Raw genomic sequence first — 20,039 nt, 5'->3', positions numbered from 1 at the left:
GCTCTCTAAGTAGTGGGGGCAAAAGCAGTGGGGAAAGGCGACTCGACGCAGCACCTCATAAGCGGATAACCTTTTTGAATGTTGCGCCAACTAGCTGTACATTGAACAAGCAAGACATTTCCAGGTAAAAACTGGTTGGCATTAGTTGAGAAATCAGTGGAAAAACAGCTTTAAAAAGCCAGAAATGAAAGAACCCATTATCGATTAGTCGACTGACGTTGAACGGCTGAGATATTCGATACAATAATCGATATATGATCTTACTGCTAGCAACTTTGGAGTGACGCAACAGGTGGAGTGCAAAGTATGGAGGGGGAAGCATCGTACGGAGAAGTGTTTTAAAGCTGTTGCTCCGCGTGCGAGACGTACTGTTCGTCGAACTGCTACAGCTGTTGACATCTGCGTTACTGTGAACAGTGAGTTCGCATAAACCTAATTAGAAATAGTAATCTGTAACTACCGTTAAAATGTTATTAGGGTTATCTATGTGTGACATTTAATTTTTAGGAGGTTTCAAAATGTAGGAATAAGTATTTATACACTATTGTCATTCTTTAATGGACGCAACAAAGTGTAGTCTGCTGTCAGGCGCGTTAAGTAATTTTCATTTCTGTTTGGTGGATCATAAAACAAGTTCGCCTCTCCTACAAGTTACGTTAGTGTACAATAATTATTACTGTTATGCTGCAAATACCTGTCAGCTGTTTCAGGTGTCATATTTCATCATCTTCTTGCAGCGTAATGTTATGACAGTAGTTCCAAGTACATATCTTTGTTTCGTGTTGTATTGTTGGGACCACCTTAATGTATTCGTAAGGCCAATAAATAATACATATTAGTATTCGCCAGACAAAAGTATTACATATGTCTGAGTGTTACTTTGAGAGAAACATAAGTCTAGTACTTTTTTGCTGTGGCAAGTTTTTTACTCAGCTTTGTTTTTGAACGAAAGGGGGGATTCAAACGGAAAATGAAGGCTGAAATTCCCATAGAAGCAGTTTGCCCAAGTACTTTCGAAAATCTGAAGTCTTTATAAATCTGCCCAATAATTAGCACTATTCACAGCACGCATAATACTACCATTTCCCTTGTTTCCACGTCTCAACAATATTCGTTTGTTTTGATTACCAATATTATTCCAAAGATTTTTTAAAGCTCTCTGTCGTACTTCAAATAAACTGAATTAATGTCTTTAAAGTACAGTAACAGCAGTTTCGAGAACTGTAAACTAAACTAAAAATATCCACGTGCAGCATTTCTGTTCCTACTTCACATGTACCAACAAACGACCAAGCGCGCCCGTCCACGGCCATGCAGTTGAATAGAGAAGCTATCGTTACTTTAGTAGTGCAAATTAAAGCATGGGCACCTGGAAATCTAAATAATATGTTACATAAATAGTTAATCAGCGAGTACTATCACCCTCACTTACCTTCCTTAAGAATGTAACATTATTCTCTGTATGTTTACTAAATGAAGTCACTAACCGGTTTGCCCTGTCTGGTGGTACTGCTAATTGCCTTAACCCTTTGAGTCCCATCAATATATATTTAAAAAATCCGTAATTAACCTCTATTATCGTAGTAAGCAACGAATACAAGAAGAAACTGGCAAAAAGCAAACAACTGCTTTAAGGATGTAGTTTTACTTTGGAATACAGTTTTAAACTTTTTCACAAAATGAACGTTTATTATCATATTAAGCAATGAATAAAATAAGAAATTGGCAAAAAGTAAACAGTCAGTTCTAAGGAGGTAATTTCACTTTGGAACCACTAGAACATACAGTTTCCTCCATCGATCATTTCGTGTGATATATTTGAAAGTAAATTCACATTTTTCCTAGACACAATTTCACACCTCGAAACTTTCATGAACTCTTACCTAGAACAAGCAAAAGTGGGCCTAAAATGTAATAAAATATCTGTATCAAAAATACATAGTGCACCACAAACGCATGTCACGATCTCCTACAGTCCCTGCGCCGACTGCTGCTTTGAGTGGTATAAGTTACGGCTACAATGCACTTCATTCGTAGAAGTTCCCCGATGCACCACTAGAGTATTTGTGTGTGATATACATATGGCGGTTTCTGGCACTAACAAGGGAACCTCCCCATCGCACCCCCCTCAGATTTAGTTAAAAGTTCGCACAGCGGATAGGCCTTGAAAAACTGAACTCAGATCAATCGAGAAAACAGGAAGAAGTTGTGTGGAACTAAGAAAAAATAAGCAAAATATATAAACTGAGTGGTCCAAGTGCAACATAGGGACCATCCTGGAGCATGAGATCACAGGAGCGTCGTGGTCCAGTGGTTAGAGTGAGCAGCTGCGGAAGGAGAGGTCTTTGGTTCAAGTCTTCCCTCGAGTGAAAATTTTAACTTTTTTACTTTCGTAAAGTTATGATCTGTCCGTTCGTTCATTGACGTTTCTGTTCACTGTAATAAGTTTAGTGTCTGTGTTTTGCGACCGCACCACAAAACCGTGCGATTAGTAGACGAAAGGACGTGCCTCTCCAATGGGAACCGAAAACATCTGATCGCAAGGTCATCGGTCAACCGATTCCTCCACGGGAAAACACGTCTGATATATTCTATACGACACTCGTGACGGAATGTGCGTCACATGAGAGGAATATGTTGTCGACCCACCTAACTTGTACACTTGACGAATGGGTAAAAAGAATCTTCTACCTTGCCCGATTTAGGTTTTCTTGTAGATGTGATAATCACTCCCAAAAAAGTGATGAAAACGTAAGAGTTTGTCACATAAACTGCAACAATTGAATGCAACAGTTTCACAGTCGCACAGTTTTCCCTGCGCTCTGTCAAAACATATGTTTTTAACGTTTTCAAATTTTTCCGTGTGTAGACCGTCAAATCCTGCATATGTCCAAGCAAATGTGAACATGTCCTGGAATTTTGGAGAGCGAAGTTGATTATGTGTGAGTGCCTGAACTTTGATAATTGTCTGAAAATAAAAAATTAAAATTTTCACTCGAGGGAGGACTTGAACCAAGGACCTCACATTTCACAGTTGCTCACGCTAACCACGGAACCACTGCGCTTCAAAGCTAAGACTCTCCTCGATGTTGCATATCTTGCCCATGGACTACTCAGTTTGTGTATTTTGCTTATTTTTTTCATAGTTCCACACAACTTCTTCCTGTTTTCTCGATTTATTTGAGTTCAGTTTTTCAAGGCCTATCCACTGTGCCAACTTGTAACTAAATCTGAGGGGGGTGCGATGGGGAGGTTCCCTTGTAAGTTCTAGGCGACTGATGACCTCAGAAGTTAAGTCGCATAGTGCTCAGAGCCATTTGAACCATTTTTGTAATACGACACACTGTACTACATGCACGTGAACAACATATTTCCACTGCAAGCTAGAAACAGGCGAAAAGCAGTAACAAATAACAATGTTTTGATTGGTTCGCCGTGATGAGAAAAAATATTTCAATTGTTGCATGGACATTATCAGCATTAATAAACTAATTATACAACAACAGGCTACACAAATGAAGAGAATGGTCGGTATTATTACGAAAGTAGGAATATCCTAAAAGAGTGTTATGATTAAATATGTATTTAATTTGTTGAAATGTGCTGCTGACAAAGGCAGATCTACTTTCATGACAATGTTTTTCGAACTCCATCTCACAAAGCACACATGGCTAACTCGTGCATTCCTGTCGCGCGCATTATCCTTCGCTGCTGACAATACACTGATCATTGTGTTGTGCGACAGATCAATTGTTTATTTTTCTCAATAACAACTATTTTATTCGCGATCACGCATTGTCAGTTTGGCAAGCCCTAGGTGAGTAAACAGTATCTGGCATGTGCCTATCATTCCACCTGAAGGAACGCTCGTCATTATTTTAATACTGCTCAGATCAAGAGAAGGAATAAAATCCTTTGGTAAGTTTCCATTCCCATCGCTCAGTGTTAAAAATACGATGGATTACGGGGATTCCACCAAAATTCCAACACAATTGCCAATCTGTTTTTGTGTGAGTTGTTAACCTTTTCTCATTCGAAGAAGCATCACCATTTATGAGTAAAGGCCACATTTCTCTTGGTGACTGGTTTAATTGTACTTCCTTTGTCACAATGTAATTTGCCAAACTCATCTCACAGCAGCTATTGAGACAGAATTCCGAAACGTAGGGCCTCATTAAACAAGTAACTGGCAATTACAGAGCTCAATAGCTTACGAAAAACATAGTATCGGTTTGCAGTAACATAAAAGGAGAAATTTCATGTTTATTTTCATACTAGGAAGCTCTTGTTTCGCTAGCTGTCGATAACTCTTAAAAAATTACAGTCACTAGAGTGAAATGAATAAAAAAAGTATAAGTAGTGATATATCGCCATAGATAAGAAAGTTCCGTGTGTTTAATAATTGGCAAAACACTCTCCTCCTTGTGTGCTATCATTCGCCAAACTTTCGTTTCGATGTCTCGAGCGGTTTAGGAGATAAGAGATGTTGCGAGTATTTCATTCTCGCGGGCGTGAGATCGGAAGTGAGCGCGCTACATGGGATCCATTTTCTCGAGATCGGAGACAGATAGAGATCTCCTCCCAAGTCTAAACAAAAATTCAGCATGTTAGCTAAATTTCATACGCAGCAACATATGGTGTAATACGCACCAAACGCAAAATCGTAGCGACCCCTAATTTTCGTTGCAAACTTTTTGAGTTTTGCGTAGTGTCTTATTAAAATGTGTAGATCACAATAAGAATGGTCATTAGCGAGGTGATAGGCACGAAGCTGACATATAACGCTACAAGTAAGGCAAAATTCATATATTTTGCGCGCTTCGGTTCAGTCAGCGCAGGGCGTCGCCAGTCGGCGCGTGCGAAGTATGGTGTACGCGTCGCAATATGCGCTGCACCCGTGCGGCACGTGCGTGTCGCGCTGTAGTGTCGTGTCACGTCACACGTGCTATACGCTTCTCAATTTGCGCTTAGCCTTAGTACGATATCTCCTCTGTACACTTATCTGTATAGTGTAGATGTAGACGTACATGTAGCTAATATCCACAGAACAATGAAGACTAAGAAGTTTGCCTCCCGTTAATCCACACTGGATGTTAACACTGTTCAAGGACATTGATGTTTAGCTTTATGGCTATACATTTCTCCTAGTAATGCAGTTTTTGTGTACTTACCTCACCATTATTCGCGACAGTTGATTATCTGAATGCAATATTCGGCGAGGAAATTTATATTTCTCTCTAATTTTGTCGCGCTCATTGACTAAATATGAGTCGATTAAGAAAATCATCGCCGCGACTTCCCAGTGTGTCAAAATACGCTGTGTAATCAAAAGCGTCCGGACACGTATTAGACTATAGTATGGGATGAATCCACTCTTGGCCTTTTTGAGGGCTTGAACACTGCTGGCGTCTCATTTAGTAAGGTGTCTGAATGCCAATGGAGGAATAGCAGCCCATTCTTCCTCAGGAGCAGAAACGAGAGATGTTGGACACTGGAGTTTGGAGCAAAGTCGACATTCCAACTCATCCCAAAAGTATTCCACTGGGTTCAGGTTAGATCTCTGGGCAGGCAAGTCCATTCCAGGAATGTTATTGTCCACAAACCTGCGTCAAGGCTGCTGCATTATTATGCTGATACAATCATCGTCTATGAACTGTTCCTCGTTTGTAAGCTGTACACAAAGCTGTAAAATGTGTTACGTCCTTCCGCATTTAACGTTTTCTTAAGCACAATGAGGGGACCATACCCCAACTTCTCTACTGACTCTCTTTCTGTACTGACGGATCCCCTTCTTTTAATATGTTGGTCAGTTCCACATTATACAGGTGTTTCTGGATACTTGTGGCCAGATTTATGGCGCCATAATATTCTGAGAACATTAATCTGCGATATTCCAAAATCGTGATAGACGTCTCGAAAAAGTTATAAGGATTATAGCAACGGTATCTAACACCGATACGTCATGATATTGCCCCGCTTCAGTTCTTCTACGCAGGATGATAGTATTTGTGATGTCTCTTCTGGATTCACACTACATTAAAATCATTTCAATTTGGTCTTCGACAGAATAGTCCATTTCACTCACCATTTAAACTACCGATACGTGTCAATAGTAGCTCTCCGGTTCAATCCCGCGTCCGGCCATCGTGATTTAGGTTTTCTGTGATTTCCCTAAATCGCTCCAGGCAAATGCCGGGATGGTTCCTTTGAAAGGACACGGCCGACTTCCTTCCCCGTCCTTTCCTAATCCGATGAGACCGATGACCTCGCTGTTTGGTCTCTTCCCCCAAACAATCCAATCCAATAGTAGCTCTCTTCCAAAAAGGAGAGAAAGAGCTAACAAAAATCTGTCGTATGTGGGTTTCTATGCCACACGTCGAAGATAAACATAGAATAACGCCCTTTACTTCTAGGTATTTACAACATGAGGGCCTCTAGAAAAAAATATGCCAACACCTGGATACTGAATGAATACGAACACAGTATGACCAACACTGGGTAAAGATCTGATTGGTATCCTGCATAGTGGTAGTAGAGCCGGAATAACCTTCCACTTAAACTACGTGTGTGCATACGTGCAATATTGTCTGTTTCGTGTCCTATTTGAAAATAATTTTTCAATATGAGATTATTAATTTGTTCTCAAAAACTACAAATTTTCAGTTCATGATGGGGTTCGGCCTCTGGTTCAGACCAAAGCGCTATCTTGTTGAAAGTGGAAATTGTTGTTTTTCTGTGTGTTGTATATTTCCGGAGACGTCCACATGTTCCACAGACAGTCTTCCGAAGTAGTTTTGAACACATTTTCCGAAAACTGTCTTGAGCAGTTAGTTCGGCAGGCCTCACGCAATGGAAATATCTTAGGCCTTGTAGCTGAAGACAGCCCGTATAGAGACAGGGCTTACTGACCGTGTTATCATAGCAACTACGGTTACGAAAGTTAATAAATCAGTCAAGAAGGCTAGGAGAGTGTTTCTGCTAGAAAGAGTAGATAAGCATCTCACTTAGACATTGAACTGCAATCATTTAGTTCCAGTACGGTGGACATAGAGGAATTATAGCGAAAGTTTAAAGAGACTGTAAACTGTATTCTGGAGAAATATGTACCTAATAAGATTAAGGACGGTAAAGACCCACCATGGTTTAACAATGAAATTCGGAAAATGCTGAAGAAACAAAGGCTGTCGCACTCTTCGTTCAAAAGAGACGGCAGGCAAGGGTTAGTAGAGATTCGTGCATTTATGAAAAGATCTATGCGCGAAGCATACCCCCGTCATACCTTAGGAAAAAATGTGGCCAAGAACCTGAGAAAATTCTGGTCCTATGTAAAATCGCTAAGCTGGTCGTTGACCAGTCTGGTGTAGCAGTTGAAGATATCAAAACGAAAGGCGAAGTTTTAAATTCCACGTTTAAGAAATCATTCACGCACAAGAATCTTTCAAACATACCATCATGTGACCGTCGCACGACATAGTAATAAGCATCCCTGGTGTAGAGAAACAACTGAAAAGGTTGAAAGCAAGTAAGTCGCCAGGTCCGGATGGAATCCCAATTCAGTTGTATAAAGAGTACTCTGGGGCATTGGCCCCTCACTTAGCTTGCATTTATCGCGAAACTCTCGCCCAGCGCTAAGTACCAAGCGACTGGTAAAAAGCTAGGTGACTCCTGTATATAATAAGGTTAAAAGAACAGCCCCGTAAGATTACAGACCAGTATCCTCAACATCGGTTTGCTCCAGAAGTCTAAAACATATTCTGAGTTCGAAAATAGTATATTTCCTAGATACCAAAAAGCTTATGTCCACGAATCAGCGCGGTTTTAGAAAGCATTGCGCCAGCGAAACCCATCTTGGTCTTTCCTCACATGATATACTGCGAACTATGGATGAAGAGTAACAGGCGGATTCCATATTTCTAGATTTCCAAAAAGCATTTGACACGGTACATCACTGCAGACTGGTAACGAAGGTACGAGCGTGTGGAATTGGTTCTCAGCTGTGTGAGTGGCTCGAAGACTTCTTAAGTAATAGAAGCAGTATGTTATTACCTACGGCGAGTGTTCATCAGAGACAGGAGTGCCCCAGGGAGGTATGATAGGACTGATAATATATGTTCATACACTGAAGAACCAAGGAAACTGGTATAGGCATGTGCATTCAAATACAGAGAAACAGACAGAATAGGGCGCTGCGGTCGGCAACGCCTATAGTGCAGTTTTTGAGATCGGTTGCAGCTGCTACAGTGGCAGGTTATCAAGATTGAAGTGAGTTTTGAACGTGGTGTTGCAGTCGGCGCACGAACGATGGGACATAGCATCTCTGGGATAGCGATGAAGTGAGGATTTTCCCGTACGACCATTTCACGAGTGTACCGTGAATATCAGGAATCTCGTAAAACATCGAATCTCCGACATCGTTGCGGCCGGAAAAGATCCTGCAAGAACGGGACCGGCGACGACTGAAGATAATCGTTTAACGTGACAGAAGTGCAACCCTTCCGCAAATTGCTGCATATTTCAGTGCTGGGTCATCAAGTGTGAGCGTGCGAACCTTAACGAAACATAATCGAATGGGGTTTCGGAGCCTAAGACCCACTCGCGTACCCTTGAAACTTTACGCCTCGCCTGGGCCTGTCAACACAGACATTGGACTGTTGATGTTACCTGGTCGGGCGAGTCTCGTTTCAAGTCGCGTGTGGTTGCCGCGTGGTTTAAGGCGCCATGTCACGGATTGCGCTGCCCCTCCCGCCTGACGTTCGTGTCCTCCCTCGGGCATGAGTGTGTGTGTTGTTCTTCGCATTAGTTGGTTTAAGTAGTGTGGTAAGTCTAGGGACCGATGACCTCAGCAGTTTGATCCCTCAGGAATTCACATACATTTGAACATTTTTTTCTCGTTTCAAATTGTATAGAGCGGATGGATGTGTAAGGGTATGGAAACAGTCTTATGAGTCCATGGAACCTGCATGTCAGCAGGGGACTATTCAAGCTGGTGGATGCTCGGTAATGGTGTGGGGCGTGTGCAGTTCGAATGATATAGAGCACCTGATACGTTTAGATACGACGACACTGACGTAAGCATCCTGTCTGATCACCTGCATCCATTCATGTCCATAGTGCATTCCAACGACTTGGGCAACTCCAGCAGGACAACGCGACACCCCACACGTCTAGAATTGCTACAGAGTGGCTCCAGGGACACTCCTCTGAGTTTAAACACTTCCGCTGGCCACCAAACTCGCCAGACACGAACATTATTGCGCATATCTGAAATGCCTTGCGACGTACTGTTCAGAAGAGATGTCCACCCCCTCGTTCTCTTACGGATTTATGGACAGCCCTGCAGGATTCACGGTGCCAATTCCCTGCAGCACTACTTCAGACATTAGTCGAGTTCATGCCACGTCGTGTTGCGGCATTTCTGCATGCTCACGGGGCCCCTACACAATATCAGGCAGGTGTACCAGTTTCTTTGGCTCTTCAGTGAATATAGGACGCTAGTGCGGCATGCTGTTGAGTCCTGCTCAAGTGTTTGGAATCCGCACCGGGTCGGATTAAAGGAAGAGATCAAAGCAATTCAGAGACAGGCTGCTAGATTTGTTACCAGTAGGTTCGAACAAAACGTGTTGCAGAGGTGCTTCTAGTACTCAAATGGGAATCCCTGGAGAAAAGTCGACGTTCTTTTCGAGGAACACTACTGAGAAAATTAAGAGAACCGGCATTTGCAGTTGAATTCAGAACCATCCAACTGCCGCCGACATACATGTCGCGTAAGTCGTTTTTGCCTCCCTCTATCTGCGAGTGGTACAGGAAAGGAAACGACTGGTAATGATACAGGATACCCTCCGCCATGCACCATACGGTGGTTTGCGGAGTATGTATGTAGATAACTCGGCCTGTATATGACTACTTGCTGTTAATTTATAGATTTGCAACTGACAACGTACGTCTATTCTAGGTGGTAGTTTTCTGCATGCAATTCTGTAACTTCGTGAGAGCTGCATATTTCTACACGGAACTGACGTTCCCAAATTACACCACGAGGAATACTTAGAAGTACGCGACTCGCATAGGTGCACGAGGGAAAAGGAAGCGGCCAGGAGCAACGCACGATGTAGTCGCTGCACCAAAAAGATGATATGTTGTGTGGCAGCTGGGTTATGGAGTTCGGGATATAGCACACGTGTTTCGTCGTCGGCGCCATCCATGGGTGAGCAACTTGCAGCAAGTTACACGAAGGCTGTCTAAGGGACCGCAGGTCACTTGGACCGTTGGTATTTGACTATGACCAAATAACGAAGATATATACCTTTTAGTAAATGACTATTTCAGTTATGTAAAATTGAAGAAATAAGTTTGAGAAGCTTAACGAATACTTCGCTATAAAAAGATATCAACGAGAAGGTTGTTTCGAATACCACAGAACTTTCCTAGGCGTGGTGTTACTGTCTCTGATCTTGGAACCAACACAACATGCCCAATCTGTTCTAGGGGAAGCTACATTTCAATGCGGATTTCGAAACATGGAACAATTAGACATTTTTTATATCTAGAACTCTGACATCGTTGAAAGAAGTGATAGACAGAAAAATCTCAGGAGCAACTGAAGTTGAACCTCGGACCTCTGAATTTTTTGACTTGCTTTATCCATACTCACTGTGCTACCGAGCCACACACTAGTTACACATATTGTATCTTACTGTTACCTAGAAAACCACAAACATTCACAATTGTTGCGCATACGAGTGACACAGTACCTCTGAATTCTCACTCAAAAATCACTCGACCTTTTTTAAGCGAGAGCAGCTCCGCTGTAGGAAGCCACTGCGTTTTTTACAACCTCTCATAGAGCGAAACGACAGCAGAATGTGTCCAGAGATCTCTGTTACGTGTGATTAAGGACTCGCGAAACTAAGTTTGACAAATGGTCAGGCTTGTCATGTAGAAACCTGTTGCTTATTTCAGTACTGCGAGTTAACGTTGAAAAAAGTCCGTATGCAATATTTTAGCTGCTGACATGACCTGTAAAAAAAAAAAAAAAAAAAAAAAAAAAAAAAAAAAAAAAAAAAAAAAGTGGGTGGAGGGGGGGGGGGGGGGGACTGCCTATTGTACAGCCCTGATCTCTCTCGCTGCCATACGCCAACGCCATCTAGGGACTAGGTTGCGTTAGCTGCGCGTCCGTCTCTTGTCACTGTAGTGAGACAACTGATTCGCACAGTGAAAGCGATCGTAAGACAATTAAACATTCGTTGACAAGTACAGCTGGTATGTTTGTTATGTTATCTGCTACAACTGATAAGTTATCTGCAACATTCTTTCCAAATTGTTACGGAATAGACAGAAATAAATTCATGGTTTAGAACACGTCGGAATTGATTTTATTTCTTGTAACTACCGCAAAATATTGTTTCAATGTTTCAAACAAACATTTTTTGTGCACCAAGAACATACCAGTAAAAACGACACATGACAGCCCTGCGAGTCACATACGCTATTAGACGTCCTTTGACAAAACTGGTACGGTGTTAGAAATGAATCAGACCTAATATCAGTATATCTCCAGGAGTACCACTCATATTTAAATAAATTTTGAAACCGTGGAGAGGAAAACTGATCATGTACTACAGAGCGCAGCTTCAGAATATTGTCACGGTTGTAGACTGAAAACTTCAGTGATATGCACAGAATAATTTTGTTACTTTTATCACAGTGCTCCAAGTGACGGAAAAATTCTCAAACCGTTAAATTACGTTCGTCATTCCAGATGAAATCTGAAGCATCTCTACTTCTTTGTCAGGGTGAGCTCGAAATTCAACTTTTATTCATTAGAACTTTTATGAGCTGACCAAAAACCTAAAAGAAGAGATTTGTTTCCGCAGAACGGAAGAAAAGCATGATGCAGGAAAACGTTAACTTTTTCATTTCCCATTTTTCTCTACTTCGATGCGTCTACCACAAGCCTGCCTGCGTAGAACATTGGTCCAAAACGTCCAGCTGATTCTTGAAGACATATATATCGTTTAGGCAGCAATAAACCATCCAGCTAATTATGGGCGTTATAGTGTATGAGTGAGTGCAGCCGTGGACTGCGCAGTCGCCTCTGTATGTTTTTCCCATTTGAATGACTTATCTTAGCACGCATTTCTTTGTGGAAACCTAACTGATCTACATTCTAAACGTAAGTCACGAATACTAGTGATTTCATGCTTTGCATTCGTAATAAAAGCGTCCATCATTTCGGCTTGAATCACTTAATTTTCCGACCTGTTTCTCGATACAGGTTTTGTTATTTTTGTTGCCACAACTTTATGCGCATATTTTGAAGCAAATAATCCAACACTGAGAAGCTGCAAATTCCTTAGCGCCTATCGCGTTGGCAATATCTAACTCCCAATCTCGTGTAGTTGTATCGCTGACACTTAATGACTTTTGTCTGGCTTCGGTAAATAGCTCAAAAAGTAGCTCATTTAAGTCCGTAGAAATTTCCAGTCGACTCTTACGTCGTCAAGCGATTTCCTTCTTCCGTCTATACAATTCGCGTTCAGAACGGACAAAGCGATATTTATTTTGAATAGTACTGAAATGCAGACGATTGTTACCACTTTCGTTCAATCAACACATCACCGCTTTTTTTGTCTGATAAGGTAATTTTAGTTCCTGGAGTTGCTTTCGGAGATAATTGACGATTATACGTGGTGCTATCTCTCGAAGAGTCTCCACGAGTTCAATTTTCTTCAGTTTCTTCGCCGCCTGTGGATTCGCATTCTGCAATATCATGTGTTCCAGTCGTTTCGAGCTACATGTCTGCGATATTTACATGCTCGACTAGAAGTTTTAACTACCATTTCGCACATCAGATAGTCTTTACGTGTGATTTCTGTTGGTGGCTTCATTTGGCGTCTGTTGTATATCTCCATATCAAATGGCTCTGAGCACTATGGGACTTAACATCTATGGTCATCAGTCCCCTAGAACTTAGAACTACTTAAACCTAACTAACCTAAGGACAGCATACAACACCCAGCCATCACGAGGCAGAGAAAATCCCTGACCCCGCCGGGAATCGAACCCGGGAACCCGGACATCTCCATATCAAGCAGCAAACAGTTACAGGGTCGCCATCACCTGTAAGGGAGACAGAATGTTCAGCTAAAGTGGCTTGCGGAGTATAGATGTAGATGTAAAGAATATCTTTCACAACTCGAACTAGCGTCAGGACGATATGTTTCGAAATACTTACCAGAAATTAAAGGAAAGTGCATCACACAGAAAGGAATATTTGTTTCCCTTTTTTTCACCAAAACCTTGCCGCTATATTCATCTTCAGTGAACGCTGCACTTCCCGACCACGCACGCAACGCTGACCATTCTAAAGCCGCGTACACACTGTCGCTGGAAACATGTTTCTGTCGGAAACATTGTTTTCTGCAATGTTTCCGACTTTGTTTCTTATCTCTGTTGAGGTGAACTTCCCACAATTTACCGTATAAAACACCTAGAATGTCGAGCATATGAAATATGTATTTGACGACGAAAGTTCGACTCAGACTGAACAGCTGTTGCGGTGGGTCTGAATGACTCGATACAGAATTACTAAATCACGCCCGGAGCGCCACCAGCAATCCAGATACAATGGTGAATGAGTACGTCGCAAACATATCAAATGTTGAATTGCACTGTCACTAATACGCTAAGACTGAGTCCAGATGATCGCAACGGTCACGATGGTACTTACATCCGTGAAGTTAGTGGCAATTAGAGGGCGATGAGATGGCGAATGACATGGCTGGACATACATGTCTCTATCAGGGTGCAGAAGATGAACGAACAGATCCAGCAAGTCTCTGTATCGTCCGCTCCATAGAGGTGACGGCAGTGCCATGTAACCATTCCCCATACGAGAATACCAGTGCCGGTCGGATACGAACATCTAGCGCGACGCGACTCACTAATCCAGACGAGCTTCTATGTTCCAGTGACGATGCTCCTGTTCCCGTTCCAATACGTTTGACCTGCACATGATCGTCACTGGGACCGAGGCAAAAACAGCTTTCATCACAAAATACGACAGACCTCCACCCTGCCCTCCGATGAGCTCTCGCTTGACACCACTGAAGTCTCAAATGACGGTGGTCTGGGATCAGTGGAGTGCACGGCTACAGGGCGTCTGGATCGGACCTGTCCTCGAAGTAACAGATTTGTAACAGTGTCAATGTAGTGCCAATTGCAGCTCATATTGCTGCTGCAGACCCAGTACGATGCGCCAGAGCCATACGCCGAACACGACGGTCTTCCCTCTCGGTAGTGTCATGTGGCTGTCCGGAGCCTGGTCCTCTTTCGCCTGTACAGTCTCGTGACCAGCGCTGCCAGGAATCGTGTACAATGGCTATATTCCTGCCAAGTCTTTCTTCAGTATCACAGAAGGACATCCAGCTTCTCGTAGCCCTATTACACGATCTCGTTCAGTCAATGATGTGTTGATAATGACGTCCTTATCTCCTTAGAGGCGTTCTTGACTAACATGAACTCACCATGTCCAATCTCAAAGGTTACTAACGCGCACGACGTTACTACCGCTCACGACCGTTACAGCGTGTATTTAAAGCAAACCTAATATGCATCCTCATGGTGGCGCTACTACTGCCACTCTTATGCGACTGGCGTGAAATCTGAATAGACATCATCTTTCAGATGTAGAATCACGCGTGCCAACTTTCGTTTATGTCGCACAACTTCTCCTTGGTAGCGATTTTTTTTTAATCATATCCGTATGCATTGTGAATTTCTGTTTTGGTGTATTGTGACAGTAACACGCTTTGCTAAAATATTCCATTCGTCGAAATAACATAATAACTGTGGAATCCTGAACACACCTATTTCCAAAGAAATTACTGAAGACCAGTATTAAAACGGAGCGAGGTGGCGCAGTGGTTAGCACACTGGACTCGCATTCGGGAGGACGCCGGTTCAATCCCACGTCTGGCCATCCTGATTTAGGTTTTCCGTGATTTCTCTAAATCGCTCCAGGCAAATGCTGGGATGGTTCCTTTGAAAGGGCACGGCCGACTTCCTTCCCCGTCGTTCCCTAATCCGATGAGACCTCGCAGTTTGGTCTCTTCCCTCAAACAACCCAACCCCAACCCAGTATTAAAACACGCAGCAAATGACAATACACACGTTGGCGTGCTCTTTCTCAAAGGTGTCATAATTTGAGACGCAGATAAGTTCTTGAGGGTTCTTCGACCTCGAGGTCCTTAACGGTGAAACGCTAGCTCTGACTGGACAAAAGTAGCGGGAGGATCGGCCGTGACTTTTGTATTTTGCTTTGCGAAACCATCTAGGTATTCGCATGAAGATATGTGTAGAGTGGACGGAAAATGTGAAACAGGATGGGACCTATTCCTTCCGAATAATGAGTTCAATTTCTTAACCAATGCTCAACATTATTGGCTTCGTAGGAGTAATTTTTCTTTAAATCCTGGAATGCGATTGCCATGATGAATTGTTTCTTCGTCTCCCTTATGCCCTCAGAATGATTATGCCGGATCTGTTCTTAACTGGAAGTAAAATATTCGGCGGACATCATCTGTAAACTATGAATGTTAAAGCGCTACAGATGTATTTCTTGCCAGAACGTATAAATAAAAAATGAAACGTGTATGCACTTTGGTTATCCCAGTGCTCTCGTCCCACTTTTATTGGGCGAGATGGTGCAGTGTTTAAAAAAAATGGCTCTGAGCACTATGGGACTTAACTTCTGAGGTCATCAGTCCCCTAGAACTTGGAACTTATTAAACCTAACTAACCAAAGGACAGCACACACATCCTTGCTCGAGGCAGGATTCGAACCTGCGACCGAAGCGGTCGCGCGGTTCCAGACTGTAGCGCCTAGAACCGCTCGGCCACCTCGGTCGGTTAGTGTTTAAAACATTGAGTTCGTCTTCAGAAGCAATAGTGTTCAAATACTAGTCCAGCCGTCCTGATTTGTTTTCAGCGGTTTCGCTAAATCGATTAAGGCGAATACCGGGATGGTTCCTCTGGGATACCCGCTTCGGTAGCCAAGGTTTGGAGGTAGCCAGCTGAAATCCTGGCTGCAGAAAGACGTTTTGCCATTAGTATTTCACCGGCAAAACGGAGGAGAGCGGGTGGCATAATGTTCCTGAACTCCAAAATTTTAGCCTGTGTCCTGGATTCCATTCCAGATCTCTCCGCAGTGTCCCAGGATAATGACGTTAAGCCAGGCGGCCACCTCGTTGTTGTTCGAGGGGAGTAGGCTGCGGGCAGGTACCGGCTTTCACCCTCTCCCTTCTCTCATCCTCACACTATACAGACACTCATTACAGTTGCCTACACTCGGTAGAAGATACAAATCTCACACGCCGCGATATGCGGTCATTGTTCGTCGAGGAAGAAAACACTCCCCGATTAGGCGGCTGAACAACTCTGTAGGGTAAATGTAACTACATCCTGGGTTCAGGTGCGTGGGACAACGACTGGTCTATGAAACGTAACAATACTCTACCAGCAACCGTTATTTTGATACTGTTTTGTTAGACTTCCAATTTCGACATTCCAATCACGTCATCCTCAGGTATGTCGCACGAATGACACCAAGTACTGCACGGGCATGTATCAGACAAGGCACCGATACTCGAAACTGAGTCCGTAGATATCCGAATTACATTGGTAACTTTTCGTTGAGATATTGATTTCCCTCGGGCCCTACACGGAGCCGAGTGTTCGCGAAGTGTGGCGGACAGGCCGAACAGTGTGATGTCACAAGTTCGTTGCGAGAGCCAATTTCTCGTCGGCCCCTGTTCAGGAGATATGACGTCACAAACATTGATATGCGTGAAAATCTGCCGCATCAAGCCTGACGTTTTAATTTACCACTAACTCTATTCGCAACACGTTTTGCAGGCAGTATCTACATAGATCACTGAATGTACTTGCAAATTTATATCACTGTACGACACATAGTTCAGGAACTTGACGTCATGAGCGCTGAGACTCGTGGAAAACTCAATTTTCTTAAAATGGAGCGCAGATTACCCAGACATCCAGTGTTTGATAATGAGAGCACTTAGTGATTTCCAACAATCTTTGAACATTATTTCAAAGACTTTGTAAACATTCTCCTGTTTACATGCTTAATGTCAAATATTTAAGCCGGCCGAAGTGGCCGTGCGGTTCTAGGCGCTGCAGTCTGGAACCGCGAGACCGCTGCGGACGCAGGTTCGAATCCTGCCTCGGGCATGGATGTTTGTGATGTCCTTAGGTTAGTTAGGTTTAACTAGTTCTAAGTTCTAGGGGACTAATGACCTCAGCAGTTGAGTCCCATAGTGCTCACAGCCATTTGAACCATTTTTGTCAATTATTTAACACGTTAACTTATTTCTAAAGTAATAAGAAGTCTGATGCTGTTTTATACAGAGACTAAAGACTCGGGAATTTATATGACAAAATTACCACCATAGCTGTAGTTTGAGAATGACTTTGTTGTCTCACACGACTAGTTTCGGCGGCATCCTCAGGCCCCACTACTGCCAAAAGAGCATTAGATTTCCTTGTGGAGTCCTTGTTACTAGTACACGTGGGATAGCTTTCCTCAGCAGTCTCTTACTGTCTGGAAAGAAGCATAGTAGGGTTAAGAACCACGTTCGTCTTCTAGGTGTGGGAGTGAGAAGGGGATGAGATTGAAAGCATAACTCAGGAACACATGGAGGAATTTCAATCAAATATATTAGGTACACGACTTATTATTTGTAAAAAATGCTGTGGGTGTTAGAATCCCACTAGTACTAGGGGTGTGGATGAGAGTGGGTGACGTAAAAATGTTCGAAAACGACCTGTTGGTATATATTGCCTGTATTTAGTTGAATTGGAATACTTTTAAAAATATTGAGTGCAATTTGTCTATTATTTGTCCTGTTCATTGTGTCAACCAGGTCGCGAGAATGAGTACCTGTGGTGAGTCAGTAATTTTGTCAACATGTTTCGGGACCTAAGATCAAGCCACAACGCTGGGTATCACAGACACATGTAACATCCTCTCTGGGAGTCGTACGGTGTTAAACAGCAGAGAATCAGACATAAATGTATGAAATATATGTTACATACGCATTTGTTAAACATCCTAAGCAGCTGGGTCGATAACAACCAAACATCGTACTCATATTACTTACTGTCTGGGAAGAAATACTGTAGGGGTAAAAACCATGAATCTCCCATTAGGGTGGAGTGGTGGTGGTGGTGGTGATGGTGGTGGTGGTAACGAGTTGAAGCACAGAGAAGGGGGCAGGAGGAGAAGGTGGACAGAGGGTTGACGAAGAGATGGACTGAGAGAAGGGACTCCAAATCGTCTAAGGCCTTATACACAGTTAGACTCGACCGTGTATATCTTCTCCTATAACGAGGCATCTCAATTAATTGTCCGATGCTGTTGTTCGTTATAATGGTAATCAAGTTAAAAATGTGACTGGTTTGGAATCATTTAATGCAAGAGATCTTATAGCCTTCCGTACTTTTCATGTTGGAGAAGTGTTTAACAGGGACTTGGGTAAACGGACTGAGAGCGTAGGAGGAGATGGACACAGAGAGGGGGAGGGAGAGAGAGGGGGGTGGGAGGAGGAGGAGGAGATGGATAAAAAATTTGAAAAAAATACGAGGGCATGCTGAAAAGTAATATCTCCGAATTTTTTATGTGAAAACTTTTATAGCTTTTAAAATAAAGTAAACGTTATTAACATTCTATATCTTACCTTCGAAAGTACCCAGGAAACGCCTCGTTTCTCAGCTGGTGAGATAAATAAAACGGAATATGATACAGCACCGGTATAATATAAGAATCCTGATAACCTAAGTTTTCTTTCCTTAAGCAAAAGCCGGCCGGTGTGGCCGTGCGGTTAAAGGCGCTTCAGTCTGGAACCGCGTGACCGCTGCGGTCGCAGGTTCGAATCCTGCCTCGGGCATGGATGTGTGTGATGTCCTTAGGTTAGTTAGGTTTAATTAGTTCTAAGTTCTAGGCGACTGATGACCTCAGAAGTTAAGTCGCATAGTGCTCAGAGCCTCAAGCAAAATGACAGAAATCTTACCTGCGTTACGGAATAGCCGGAGAAAGACTAAGTTTCTGGTAAATGCTTTGTTCTTATTTGTGAAGAAATAAGTGTGTTTAGAGCTTTCTTCGTCGAAAGTACACACGTAGACCTGCACAGAGTAACTTTCACTGCCACTGTTTGTAAATGGTGATAGCAAAAGTTGCTTAGTGCGGGTCTTCACAGTGGAGATGGTGCGGAATATAGGAAAAAATGACAAATAGTGAAAGAAAACAACTGCAGTTAAAAACGTAAAAATCCAGGAAGACCACAGCGTGTGGTAGCAAGAAAGATAATAAAAGCCCACTGATGATGCTGGAATCTCGCCGAAACCTTGCTGGGAAATAAAAGAAAAGATAAATTTGTGTTTTGCTCAAGGCGGATCCTATCCAAGACGAAATGTATCTGTGCTCAGAATTTCTCTGTACAATGTTCGTCTACAGTGCTTAAACTCAGATGGTTAAGATCTCGCCTTCTGAATCCGAGGCACATAATGGTAGTATTGTTACAGTATCTAGCTATATCGAAACTGCCAGTCAAGTGACCGTCACATTTCTTAACTCATAAATGGTTTTACTTCCCTAGCAGTAAATGCCACCACGGGCACGAGAGTTCGTAAGACATTGCCGACCCAACAGCAAATAATATTTTTGACTGTAGACACGATGTTCGTGGAATTGATGTGATCAAAAACTTATTCATATGGTGTAATTCATGTTACAATTCGAGGTTATAGTTTCCTAGTTTGAAGCTTTGTTTTTCCGAATCAGAAGCACACCGAGAGGCGGTAGTTGTATTTGATCGGATATTGTCTGTGGTGACTAATAGTTACTATTGGCCCCGGTAGCCGGTCGTCAGTGTTTACTCGCGATAGGGCACGCTAGTCCAGATTCCACTTTGTTTCTCTGGAAACTGAGACCTATTTATACTCTGGTTGTGAGCGTGACTCCT

At 42.8% G+C, this 20,039-nt stretch overlaps 1 protein-coding gene across 2 annotated transcripts in view; it reads left to right on the top strand.

Annotated features, from left to right (window-relative positions):
- The first annotated feature begins 296 nt into the window (after positions 1-296).
- LOC124722026 (high affinity copper uptake protein 1) overlaps positions 297-20,039 on the top strand; it is a 161,537-nt gene continuing 141,794 nt past the window's right edge. For both annotated transcript variants that reach the window (XM_047247210.1, XM_047247209.1), the window contains exon 1: positions 297-416. The gene's annotated coding sequence lies outside the window, so the exon portion shown is untranslated. The remainder of the gene's footprint in view (positions 417-20,039) is intronic.

The sequence above is a fragment of the Schistocerca piceifrons genome, chromosome X, assembly GCF_021461385.2.
Source record: "Schistocerca piceifrons isolate TAMUIC-IGC-003096 chromosome X, iqSchPice1.1, whole genome shotgun sequence".
Taxonomy (NCBI): Eukaryota; Metazoa; Arthropoda; class Insecta; order Orthoptera; family Acrididae; genus Schistocerca; species Schistocerca piceifrons.
This window is presented reverse-complemented; position numbering and strand designations above follow the sequence as displayed.